Genomic DNA, 14333 nt, shown 5'->3' on the forward strand with positions numbered 1-14333 from the left:
GAGAATCGACGTTTTGGGCATGATTCCTGAAGAAGGATTCATGCCCGAAACGTCGATTCTCCGGCTCCTTGGATGCTACCTGACCTTCTGTGCTTTTCCAACAACACACTTTCAGCATCTTTAATGTATCCCCAACAACCCCCACGGTATGGCCAGCACAGGGTTTGATGCAGAGAAAACACCACTCCACACTTGAGCCATCAACAAATCCCGAGACAGGTAAACCACAGCGTTTTATACAGCTGAAATCCCAATACATTTTTTTATAGGCATGTATAATCTGACAAGAGGTGCTGAGTTAAATTCACTCTTTACTCTCTTGATTTTATATTCAGATGCACAGACACTGACAAACACAATGGCAGGCCGCACAGACAGGGACACACACATAGCAAGACCTGAACTACTCTACAAATTCAACACCAAGTTCTTTATTTGCTTCTCACTGTTCTGTTCTGATTCCCTGTTAGATTGCAGTTCTGAAGATACACATGGTCGTCGTCATTATCCCTTGTTGCATGTCCTGCTACCAAGCACAGCATCTGATTTCAGGTCAGTATGCAGTACAGAAGGCACTCAGTGCCAGGGGGAAGTGTGTCTTGAGCCTGACCCTGGCGTGTGGATGTCCAGCGTTAATCTGACATTCAGGGATTGTTTAACAGAGGTATAAAGTGTGTGTGTCTCTGTGTGTGTGTGCGTGTCTGTGAGTGCCTATGTGAGTGAGAAATCGAGTTAGAGACCCGAGCCCTGTGTTGTTGGAGCTAATATCCCTTTACTACACAATTTATTAAGTTTTAAGTATTACTTTCCATTTTGTTGTACACAAATCAGAGTGACCTCATGGGATAGTGACACCAAAGAATAGAATGTTTTGCCAATATCATCGAGCCGTGGGACTAGGGCAGTGAGGATGTTTTGCTTTGTCTGCTGAGGCAGCGAGTGATGAGGAACACAAAGGGAATGTTTTTTCATTCGGTAATGGGATGTGGGCATCAGTGGCTGGGTTCAACATTTATTCCCCCATTCTTATCAGCCTCTGAGAAGATGGGAGTGTTCTGCCTAACGGAACAGAAACACTCCAAAAATAATATTGATTGAGGAACAGAACGTGACAGAAAATAATGTTCAGCTTTCTCTATTCCAACTCATAATGTAATATTCGCATGTTTAATTAATACGGTGTTAGGGACTGGAATTTCATCAATGATATCAACGACTTAATGTATTCAAGCCACACCTTCCCCCGGCACTGAGTTCCTTCTGTCCTGCATACTGACCTGAAATCAGATGCTGTGCTCGGTAGCAGGACATGCCACAAGGGATGAGGACGACCTTGCGTATTACATAACACAACGGGAAGTGTGTTACTGTTTGAAATTGAATTGAGGACGAAGATGTTGTAGGTAAGGGACAAAGGAAGGAAGGAGGGATTAGATTGCAGTTCAGCCATGCTCTTATTCGTGTCTCGTAGTGTTGTTCAACATGGAAACAGACACTCTTTTCCAACTCATTCATGCTGACCAGACATTCCAGGTCATTTAGCTCCATTTGGCCCATTTCCCTCGAAACTCTTCCTGGTGATATACCCATCCAGACGTTCAAAAAATGTTCGAAACGTGCCAGCCTTCAGCACTTCCTCTGGCAGCTCATTCCATGCTCACATCATTTTCTGTGTCAAAAATATTACACCCAAGGACCCTATGAATTCCTCCCCCTCACCCTAAAGCCATTGCCTCTATTTCGGGATTCCCCCAGCCCATGGAAAATACAATCTTGATTACCTTCTCCATGACCCTCATGATTTTATAAATAAAGAAACAAATGTTCCCCCCTCTGTGACAATCGTTACAGTGAAAACAGCCCCAGGCAGTTCACTGTCTCACTATACCTCAAACCCTCAAATGCCGACATTATTGTGAATCTTTTCTGAACGCTTTCAAGTTTCATTATATCCTTCTTAAAGGAGGGAGACCGGAATTCCATGTAATATTCATAAAGTGGCCGAACCAATATCCTGTACAGCCGCAACGAGACCTCACAACTCTTATTCTCAATGCACTGGAAAGTAAAGGCAAGAAAACAAAACGCCTTCTTCTCTATCCTATCTACCTGAAAATACATTTTCAAGGAACAACGGACCTACACACCAACGTTTCGTTGTCCAGCAGCGCACGCCCATGAACATACCATTACCTGCATATATCCTGTACTGATTTGCCATTCCAAAATGCAGCACATCACATTTATCTAAATTAAACTTTATCTGCCACTCCTCCGCCCACTGGTCCAATTGGTCAAGTTCCCTTTGTACTCTGAGATAACCTTCTTCTCTGTCCACTGCATCTCTTGTTTTGGTGACAGCTGTAAACTTCCTAACAATAACTCCTATGCTCGCTTCCAAATCATTAAAAAAAAACGAAAAGCACTGGACCCACAAACGATTCCTTCTGACAAAATATTGGTCAGACGCCTCCAGCCTGGAAAACAAACAACCAACACCACCACTCCCTTTTACCTTGGACCCAGTTCTGGATAGAAAAAGGCAGTTAGCCCTACATCCCATCTGATCTAACCATGCTAACCACTCTACCATCAGAAATCTTGCAAATGCATTCCGAAAGACCATAAAGATCACGTCCACCGTTCTGCCCTCACCATTCATCTTCCGTTATTTCTTCAAAAAATACAATCAAGTTAGTGAGACATGACTTCTCAAGCATTAAGCAGTGTTGACTATCCCTAATCAATCTTTGTCATTCCAAATACCTGCATATCTTCTCCCACAGGATTCCTTCCAAAAACTAGCGCATCACTGGTATTAGCTTGTTTTTTTGGTTTGCAGTTCCTTCCTACCTTTCTCAAATAGTGACACCACTTCAGTGAACATCCAGTCATGTGGCACGTCACCTCTGACGATTGATGAAGCAAAGATCTTAGCAAAGTGCACAACAATCATTTCTCCAGCTTCCCACAGAGATCGAGGGTATACCTGATAAAGTCCTGGGATTTATTCACCTATATGCATTTTAAGACATCCAGCACCTGCTCCCTTCTAATATGGACATTTTTCAAGATATCAGCATCGATTTCCCCATCTTCCATTTTCTTCTTCATGGTAAACACGAATGCAAAATACTCCTTTAGAATATCCCCACCTCCTGCTATTCCATTCATCGGCTGAATTGCTGACATTTAAGGGATCCTACTCTCTCCCTAGTTAGCCTTTTTTCCTTCTTTTATTTATAACATGAACTTGGATACTCATTAACATTATTTGCCAAAGTTATGTCATGTCCCCTTTTCACACTCCTGATTCCCCACTCAAGTATATTTCGACTAACTTTATACTCTGCTAATGATTCACTCGATCTCTGCTGCCCATACCTGACATATGCTTCCTTCTTTTTCTTAACCACAACCTCAATTTCTCCAGTGGTCCAGTATTCCCTTTTCAGACTAGCAATGTCCTTCATCCGAACAGGAACATACTGGCTCAGGATTCTCAATATCGCATTTTTGAATGTTTCTCATTTTCCAACTGTTGCTTCATTGGCGAATATTCGTCCCCAGTCAGCTTCGGAAAATTCTTTCCTAATACCTTCAAAATTGGCGTTCCTTCACTTTAGGAAATTAAGTTTTAGGATTGATCCATATTTTCCCACCACTGTTTTAAAACTATGGAGTTATGGCCTCTGTCCCAACCTGCTCCCCCACTGACACCTCAGTGACCTGCTCTGCATAGTTTCCCAAGAGTAAGTTAAGTTATTCACTGTCTCTAGTCGGGACATCCACGTAATTGTTTTCTTCCACACACTTGGTAAATTCCTTTCCGTCTAAACCCTTAAAACTATGGCAATTTTAGTTCATGTTTGGAAGGTTAAAATCCCCTACCATTGCCACTGTATTTTTCCTACAAATAACCACGATCCCCTTGCAAGATTGTTTATCAATTTCCAGTTGATTGTTGTAGGGTGTATAGTACAATCCCGATAAGGTAATCATTCCTTTCTAAGTTCCCGCTCCACATCCCTGGATGTGTTACCAAGTGCACCCTCCTGAGGTACATAGAACATAAAACGTGACGTTCTCTTTGTCCCTCCATGTTGCGCCGACCTGTGGATTGACCCTGAAGCCCATCTCACCTACAATATTCCATTCTCGTGCATATGCCTATTCAAATGTTAACTTAAATGCCCTTAAAGTTAGCGAGTCTACAACTGTTGCAGGCAGTGCGTTCCACACCACGACTACTCTCTAAGTAAAAAATGAGGTCTGCAGATGCTGGAGATCACAGCTGCAAATGTGTTGCTGGTCAAAGCACAGCAGGTTAGGCAGCATCTCAGGAATAGAGAATTCAACGTTTCGAGCATAAGCCCTTCATCAGTACTCTCTAAGTAAAGAAACTACCTCTGATGTTCGTTCTATATCTATAACCCCTCAAATTTAAGCTACATCCCCTCGTGCTAGCCATTAATATCAGAGGAAATAGGCTCCAACTGTCCAACCTACCTAAATGTCTGATTACCTTATATGAATCATTTTGGTCGCCTCTCAATCTTTTTTGCTGTAAGGAAAACACACTCAGATCTCTCAACCATTTCATGTAATACTTTCTCTCCACAACTAGCAACATCCTGGCATTTCCCCTCTGAAACATTTCCAAAGCATCCACATCCTTCCTGTTATGCGGTGACCAGAACTGTACGCAAAAATCCAAATGTGATTGTACCATTGCTGTTTTTGACCTCGTGGACCCGAAACTCAATCCCTCGATCAATAACAGCTAACAAACTGTATGGCTTCTTACTGTCCTCTCAACCTTGGCGGTAATTTTCAAGCATCTTAAGTACCTTTCACCAAGATCTCTCTTCTCATCTACACTACCAAGAATCTTACAGTGGGATATAGGTAAATTAATGTTACTTCTGCAATTCGGCATTTATAATTGATTATATAACAATAAATGAACTCATATCAGTGTGTAATTGTTTCAGCCAGGAGCTGAGTCAACAAGAATGGAAACTATGTGGAGGAAATGCATAATTGTTTTTTTTTGTATTCGTTAAAAATGTATGCAAGAAAGAAACGGGGCTGCAAAACAATGGTAGAAATACAGACAATAAATAAAATGCTGTGAAGAGAGGCAGTTGAACGATATATGCCTGGATAAACAGTTTGGATAAACATCTGTTTCCCACTTTTACAGAAACACAGGACCAAACATCAATTAAAAGGGCTTAGTGATAAAATGCTGTGAGGGGCAGCACAGATGGAGGGAGCAGATAATGGTAAGCAAAGGATGGGATGAGGTCACATGGCCTTGTGAGGTCAGAAATAAGCATTCTGTCACAGACACAGCCGGATAAGACAAGAGATAAACAGGAGTAATGGGTACCGGTCTTAAGGAAGTGGACGATATAAACGGGGGCCGGGGTGGTGGTGGGGGGAATAATGAATTAAGAAAAAACATGTAGGAACCAAATTGTATAAATATCGTGTATTTGTTGAATTCAGTGTGTTTTGTCCCTGCCTTGTGGACATCACACCCACTTGCAAGTGTGAAATAAATGAGACTACTGATTCAGATCTTGTCTGGGACTGAAATTATTGAAGTGAGTGAGCTTTGTTTCTCACTTTACCATTAGCCCAGTACTCTGCATTCCTGTTACTTCTTCCAAAGTGAATCAACTCACACTTTTCCACACTAAAAATCATTTGCCAATTGTCTGCCCAGCTGTGCAACTTGTCTATATCTCTCTGCAAAATACAACATCCTTCACCACGATCCACAACTCGACCAACCTTAGTGTCATCCGCAAATTTACTAACCAATACTTCGATGGTCTCATTCACGCCTTTTATTAAAATGAAAAACAGTGGCCCCAAAACAGATCCTTGTCGAACGCCACTAATAAACAAACTACAGGATGAATATTTCCCATCAACTGTCACATCCTGTTTGCTTTAAGCTAGCTAATTTCTCATCCAAACTGCTAAATCACCCTCAATCCCATGTCTCCGTATTTGTGCAATAGCCTACAATGGGAAACTTATCAAACACTTCACTGAAATTCATATCTACGATATCAAACGCTTTACCACCATCCACCTGCTTGGTCACCTTCTCAAAGAACTCACTAAAACACGTGAGGCACCGCCCTTCACAAAACGGTGTTAACTATCCCTAATGAACTTATTCATCTTTCGATGAGTATAAATCCTGTCTCGAACAACCCTTTCCAAAACTTTCCTGACAACCGAATTCAGGCTCACAGGTCTATAATTTCCAAGGCTCTCTCTCCTCCCCTTTTTTAACAAGGGAACAACATTTGCTATTCTCAAGTCTTCTGGCACGAATCCTGTAGACAATGACGATATACAAATCAAACCCAAAGGCTGGGCAACCTCCTCTTGACTTCCCTGAGAATCCTAGGATAGATCCTATCCAGCCCAGGGGACTTATCTATTTTCATAGTTTCCAGAACTGCTAACACCTCCTCCTTATGCACCACAATCCCATCTGGTCTAGTAGCTTGTATTTCAGTATTATCCTCGCACACATTATCTTTTTCTAATGTGAATACTGACGAAATATGTTCATTTAGAGCTTAATCTATCTCATCTGACTCCACGCACATCTTTGCACGACTATGCTCCATTAGTCCTCATCTTACTCTACTCATTGTTGAATTCGTGATGATGATATAGAAAGCCTTAGGGATTTCCATGATCCGCCAATGATTTTTCATGTCCCATACTGGTTTGTCTTAGATCTATATTTGGATGTAATGCTATCCCTTATTATAAATGACACTCCCTGTCCACTTTTGATCCATTTTCTTAATATGACTTAGGGTTCACCTGCTTTCATTTTTTAGCGCTCTGCTTTAGGGAACATCTCGGGGACACCTGCACGCACCAACCATACCGCCCTGTGGCCCAACATTTCAACTATCCCTCCCACTCAGTCGAGGACATGGAGGTGCTGGGCCTCCTTCACCGCCGCTCCCTCACTCCCCGACGCCTGGAGGAATAATGCCTCACCTTACACCTCGGAACACTTCAACACCAGGGCATCAATGTGGACTTCATCAGTTTTCTCATTTCCCCTTCCCCCACCTCACCCCAGTTCCCAACTTCCAGCTCAGCACCGTCAATATGACCTGTGCGACTGGCCTATCCTCTTTTCCACCTGTCCACTCCACCCTCCTCCCTGACCTATCACCTTCATCCCCACCCCCACTCACCTATTGTACTCTATGCTATTTTCTCCCCACCCCCACCCTCCTCTCATTTATCTCTCCACCCATCAGGCACTTTGCCTGTATTCCTGATGAAGGGTTTTGCCGGAAAGGTCGATTTCACTGCTCCTCGGATGCTGCCTGAACTGCTGTGCTTTTACAGCACCACGGTATTCCAGAATCTGGTTTCCAGCATCTGCAGTCATTGTTTTTACCTTTGAGCGCATAGTGCACCCTGTCCGAGATATTCTTGATCAGGGCACTGAGGAGGCAACAAGCCATTCACGCGGTCCCCTGCAGAATGTTTGTACCGCTGAATTTAGAGATACCTATCACAACCAATCGCTTGGAACCTGACATTCTACGTTACATTAAAGCCTGGCTTGGTGACAGAAACTTGACTGCTGGAGCTATATTCATCTGAGATCCATCTCGAGTACATCCCAAGCAGCATACTTGTTTGAGATGGGGACAGCCACCAGAAACTCCAGCACTACCTGCCTCTTCTTCCGAACTTAAATAGACGTAACCCATCGACATGACTGTATCTGCGGATTTTCTCCCTTCCGAAAACTGCTATGCTCCTGTAAATTCTTCACTGCCTCTAACTGCCGTTCCAGCTGATCAAAATAATCTGATTGATTTCATAACAAAACAGTCTTACTGCCAGCGTACTCAACAGTAGCATGGAAGCTCTCCCTAACCACTCACATTGTAGAGGAAGGGCACATCACTCTCCGAAAGAGAATCTTTGCACCTGAAAAATCTATAGGTACAAGAAATAGCACAGTCTTATGCTCTAATAAAGCACTGCTCCAGGCAACTTCAGCATCAATATTTTGTATTTTTAATTTTAATCAAGAGGCAGAACTCAATAAACGTGTCATCACAAAGAACCCATTCTATTCACTATTGCAGACTTCCAAAAACAGGGCAGTAAGTTTCCACTTAAAATATTTTAAAAACTATGCACTTAGCACCTCTTGCACTGCGAGCTCTGTCTCTCGTAGGTTCCTTCAAATAGATCTTGGAATTTGACTGTTGGTTAATTTTTCATAGACACACTACGATGTCCAAAGATACTTCCCTGAAACAGCTGTGTCAAGCAGTTGTGTCGGTTTCTTTCTGCTTCAATACTTTGAGCACGAGGTCTTTGCCTTTGTATCTCTGTCTTTTTGAAAAGTGTCATTTTAATTCTAATCTTTCTTTTCCCAAAAATCCCCAAAGCAACGCAACAGCTTAGAAAATAATAATTGCTGCTCCTGGAATTTGTGAAAATGACCTTTTATAGCTAAATATCTAAAAAAAAGGATTAGATCATACAGCAACATTTTTCCGGTCCTCTGTCTCAGATTACATAAATCATGAGAAAAATAAACAAACGAAGGAACAGATATCTGGATCAAGCCGGGGGAACTGAATGGAAACGAGCTATCCCTGGAAACACATTTATGATTTAAAAACATATTTTACACAGTATGCCATTTATTTTTCTTTAATTGGAAGACGCTCATGTCTTTGTAATTTGTCCAGCTGTGTGGATCCGAGAGTTCTGTGAGAAAGTGTTTCCCTCTCTGCCCTGCAGAGAACTATGATACATTCACCAGATAGTTTATTTTTGTGTCTGCTCCACTTGCTGTGCAGTGATTACTTGGGAGATTTTTTTGCTGAGGCATGAATCATTCCTCTTTTGGTTTGGGCTTTGTTGTTTAGCTTTCTGTATTCTGCTGCTCATTGCTGGCAGCAATTTACTTTGACTTTGTTCCTCTAGTCTCCTCCGTATTGCTCCGTGGACGGAGTCATTTCTTTCTCATTGGAAAAAACAACAAAATTCCGTTGCCACACCTTTTTTTCCCCTTTCGTTCATTCTTCACGTGGACACCTCTTTCCATGATCTGCTGAATTCATGTTGGCTCTCAGTCACTTGGATTTATTCATCAATTGAATTGTTTTTATAACTGGATATTTCACGGCATACTTTAACTGATCTCTAAAGTTTTTCTGTGTCACCACATAAATAAGGGCATTTGTGCAGCAACTTAGGTTCCGCAGCATGTATGCAACTTGTTCAAAGAGATCAAAATCATCCGCGTAATAACCAACATTGAACATATATAAAATATACACACACCAGAGAAGGATAAAATTGGCGGACATGGCAAAGAGTAAAATCACAGATTTCTTTCTGCTGTCTATCTCTGGGTCATTCTCTGTTTGTCTCTGACCCCTCAGTCCTTTACGTGCCTTAACGGCCTCAAAGATGTGTCTGACGGTCAGAATGTTGAGGAAGATAATAAAAATGAATGGGAGAAATGGGGTTAAAAATATTTCAATATATGTAAAACTCACCCAATGTACATTGTCATAATAACTGTCTCTTGCGTAACAGTACCATGGAATGTTATTAATGATCCTTCCGGATTCATATATGAAATAATTGGGAATATTCTTTAAAGAGAAGAAAATGCAGATTGTTGCTAGGACTCTCATTGCTGTTTTCGCTGTGCAATACTGAGATTTCATCTGATGAATACAAATGGCTACAAATCGATCAAATGTAAAAGCAACAGTGAACCAGACAGAACAATCCACAGTAAAGAAGCTGAGGGCGTGGATAACACTACAAACAGGAGTGATGTCCAGAAAAGACAGCGGAAAGTAAAAGTAAACAAACTCATCAAGTATGATATCAAAAAAAATGAACAGTAGATCAGACACTGCCATGGCTACGAGATAGCGAGTGGAACATGTTGACAGGCCACACTTGCTCCGAGATAAGAATGTAATTGCCACCAGACTAACTGTAAGATGAAAGGAAATAGATTTGAAATGATTAATTGAATTTTCTAGATTAATATTGAATTTTAGAACGCAGGTTTCTTTTTGTTCAGTACAATGTCATGGGAACCACTACAGTAGCTTCTCTCAAGTGAAATAACTTGCACTTTCAAAAGACAAACAGAATCACATGGGCAGAAAATTAATCTCAGTTAGACGACCAGGTACTCCATACGTCTTTTTCGGCGCGGTGGAGTGGTTTGTCGGGAGAAGGTAATTATTTTCCTCTACAGTTTACTCTGCCTAGCTGTAGTTTCCCATAACAAAACACTCACAAAATCTAAACACCCGGAATCAGTAAAACGCTGATTCGGAGACTCTTGATGGGCAACTGCTTCACACAGAAGGTGATTTGGTTTTGTAATGAACTGCCACAGGAATTCATAAATACCAGTACAGATGTAATATTCAAAAGGCGTTTGGACAGGTACATGAATAGGAAAAGTATAGAGGGCTTGGGATGGCACAGTGATTCAGTGGCTTGCACGGCTGTCACACAGCACAAGGGAGTCGGGTTCGAATCCAGCCTCACTGCAATTGTCTATGTGGAGTTTACAAGTTTTCCCTGTGTTTTCCGTCAGTTTCTGCCGGATGCACCAACTTTCTACAAAAGTCCAAAAATGCACATGTCAGGTGGAATGACTGTGCTGAACTTTCCCTGGTGTTCGGGGATGTGTATGTTCGGTGCGTTAGCCATTGGAAATGCAGGGGATAACGTAGCGGGATCGGACGTGGACTTGTAGGACTGAGCTGCCTGTTTCGATACGATGTGGATTCTTTGAAATGCAGAACTTAGTCGGCATGGACAAGTTGGACAATTGAGTGCTTTTCAATGATACAACTCTATGATGTTCATCGTGCATTCAGTGATGGTAATGGCGTTGTATGTCAATGGGTGTTTGGTAGATTCTTCCTGCTTAAGATTATTATTGTCTGGTGTTTGCGGAGTGCGAATGTTATTTATCAATGACCATACCAAGCTGGATGCTATCATGAAGTTTTAGGACACAAATGTCTTCATTATACAAGGAGGTGCAAACTGTGCTGAACGTGGTGTAATTGTGTGGAAACATCTTTGCTTTGGACATGACAAGTGGAGGGAAGGCCATTGGTGAGGCAACTGCAGAGTTTGGTGCTCAGGACACGACCTTGCAGAATTCATGCATCGATGTCTGACAGCTGAGATGATTGTCCTTTTAGTGCCAGAACCATCTTACTAGGCAGTGCAATAATAAAGCGTTGTAATCTCATTGAATCCAGTTTCTTAAATGCTTCCTGTTATCAGTATATGTTTATTATTTATCCGATTAGAACGCGGAGATTTTACTTCAGTTAATAAAAAAAACTATAAAAATAGGAACATCTGATTAAGGAATAAATATTTTGTAATTGTAAGTCAAACAATCCAGAGTTTGTCACACTTTAGAGTTCAGCGTAGTTATTTTGAATGGTCAGAATCTGTGGAACAAAAATTGGGGTTGTGTGATGGGATTGGACATCTGGCAGCGTCAGAACGTTTATCATTATCACATGAAAAGAAGACAAATGCTCTCTACTTGGAAAATTAGGTCTATGAGCTCTGCCAGTAACATGAATTATGTAGACGGCCATCAGAACCTCACGAATATGCCTGTCGTAAAAAATCTTGTTCACGATTTTCTGTATTATGATACAACGTTCTTTATTGTATTCTCTATCTTTTCTGTAATTCTCTCTAATTCAATTATTTATCACAGCCATAATGTTGCAAGTGCTGATGCCCATTATTTATTGCATCACAATGTTTTCCTATTAAATTTATTTTGCTTTTTCATAATATTGCTTCAAAACGAACTGGTGCAACGACCTTAACAAAACCTCTTCCTCCCAAGGAGGACACACATCACAAAGGAATGGACTGTGATCATTTTTAAAAATCAACTGCGCTTAGATTATGAATAACCGATTCAAACATTGTTAATCAAAATCTTAACAGATACAGGTGCGAAACAGTGTCAACCCTTGTTCGTCCACATCCTTCATTATTAACGTCTGGATAAAGAAATGTAGTAGCCATGATACAGGCTTGCCCTACCCTTGCTGGAATATCAATCAGTCCAAAAGATTTTTTAAGTAAACATGATTGGTCCATCGGACAAATTAGTGAATTGACATTGCTATTCTGTTATTTTCACGATATGCGAATGAGTCACATATATGTCCCCCAAATGGAACATTTAACATTGCAAACTTACTACCAAATATACACATCAACGATGTATCTAATTTGCATTAAATCATATTTACAATCTACAATGAGGAGAAAGTGAGGTCTGCAGATGTTGGAGATCAGAGCTGAAAATGTGTTGCTGGAAAAGCGCAGCAGGTCAGGCAGCATCCAAGGAACAGGAGATTCGAAGTATCGAGCATAAGCCCTTCTTCAGGAATGAGCCGTTCCTCATTCCTGAAGAAGGGCTTATGCCCAAAACGTCTAATCTCCTGTTCCTTGGATGCTGCCTGACCTGCTGCGCTTTTCCAGCAACACATTTTCAGCGTACAATCTCCAATGACAATTTCATCAGTGAACACATCAGAAATTAGAAATGTATTATGAAAGAAGCATTTCACGTTTACAGTCAAATTATATTCCTCGTTATGAACGTAGTCAGGTATTCACTTGAATTCGGTTCACCACAAACAGATCAATTCTATATTCATAGATGCTCCTACGTACACAAAGCCACTGAGGTAAGTTGTTCCCCTGCAGTTAGTAACCCACACTCAGTATAGTTTTACTTTGAGTGATGCTCCCAGTAACACTTGGACACGGGGGTTACTTGTTCCTCTTTGAATAGGAATCCGTATTCCAAATAATTCTAATTGGAAGAAACAGAGATATGTACAACATGAGTGGTTCCAAGACTTACCAGGAATTCCAACAACAGCAATGATGGGGTAGTAAACTTTTTTGACCATTTGCCTTGGAAGATGCATTTTATTGTTTTTGGCACTAACTCTCCTTTGCTGCAGCTGTTAATCTGTTGGAATTGAAGTGTTATTTCGAATTGGAGGTAATACAGTTTCAGAGACTTTACTTTATATTGTCTGGCATATCCACTGGGAAATTATGATGACACTTTCAACGTTTTAATCATTTTCAACAACCAAATTATCCCAACAGGTATACTTTAATGATGTTTTTCACTAAGTCAATTTGAATAGCCCAATTTCTGAATTAATTGGATCCTCTTGGGTCTCAAATGCGAATTTCAGGTTGTCTTCAAACAACAAGACTTGTTTTATTTCCCTCACAATTAGTCCCAAAAATATATATTTTTTGCACTTTTTTTCACTGAGGACACTTGATCTTGCTGAGGCTATTCGGTCATTCAATGCCTCTCGTTGTAGAGTTCGTTGAGAGGTGTTCTACTCAACATGGTTATATTGTTGCTTTCCTTTTACTTCACTTTTGCAACTCGTTTGGCAAAATCTATCTGTGAATAAATACTGTGAATCAGAACCAGAAGAGTGTAGTAACCATCCCAACAGCTTGAACGTCCAGGAGTTAATATTTCTTGAAAACAAAGACAAAAATTAGTTCGGTGCAACTTAGATGAATTGGCCATGCTAAATTGCCCGTACTGTGAGTTGAAGGGGTAAATGTATTGGAATGGGTTTAGGGGGTTGCTCCTCGGAGGGTCGTTTTGGACTTGTTGGGCCGTAGGGCCTGTTTCCACACTGTAAATCGTCTAATCTAATCTAAAAACAGAAACTTATTCAGAAAGTTAACTTCCAAATCATTGAATGATAACATCATATGGGATAGACTTGACTCATCGATCTGTCGTGTTTGTAACTCGAAAATTATATTATAAACTACACGAGTCCCATTTCAAAACTTACTCCATTGTCTTGATTGTCATTCAAGTACTTTTTAAAGATTTTGAAGATTCACAACTCAACCAACGGTCCTCTGGGTGTCATCTTCCCTTTGAACCTCGAGCCTTTCAGCTAAAAAAAATGGGCCACATTGCTATTGGATCTTCAGAGAAGGGGGAAAACTTCTTTAGATTCCCCCAATCCATGCCCCTCATCGTCTTATCCTCTTATCTCTCCTCGTAAATTCGCAACTCGACATTATCCAGAATCTGTCTTCACAACTAAACTGCTACTTTCCCAGCAACATTTTCATGAATGTCTTTGTGCACCCTGTCTAATGCAATCACATTCTTCTTATCGTACAGTGACCAGAACTGCACACAAAACTCCAATTGT

This window comes from Hemiscyllium ocellatum, chromosome 51 (assembly GCF_020745735.1).
Source record: "Hemiscyllium ocellatum isolate sHemOce1 chromosome 51, sHemOce1.pat.X.cur, whole genome shotgun sequence".
Taxonomy (NCBI): Eukaryota; Metazoa; Chordata; class Chondrichthyes; order Orectolobiformes; family Hemiscylliidae; genus Hemiscyllium; species Hemiscyllium ocellatum.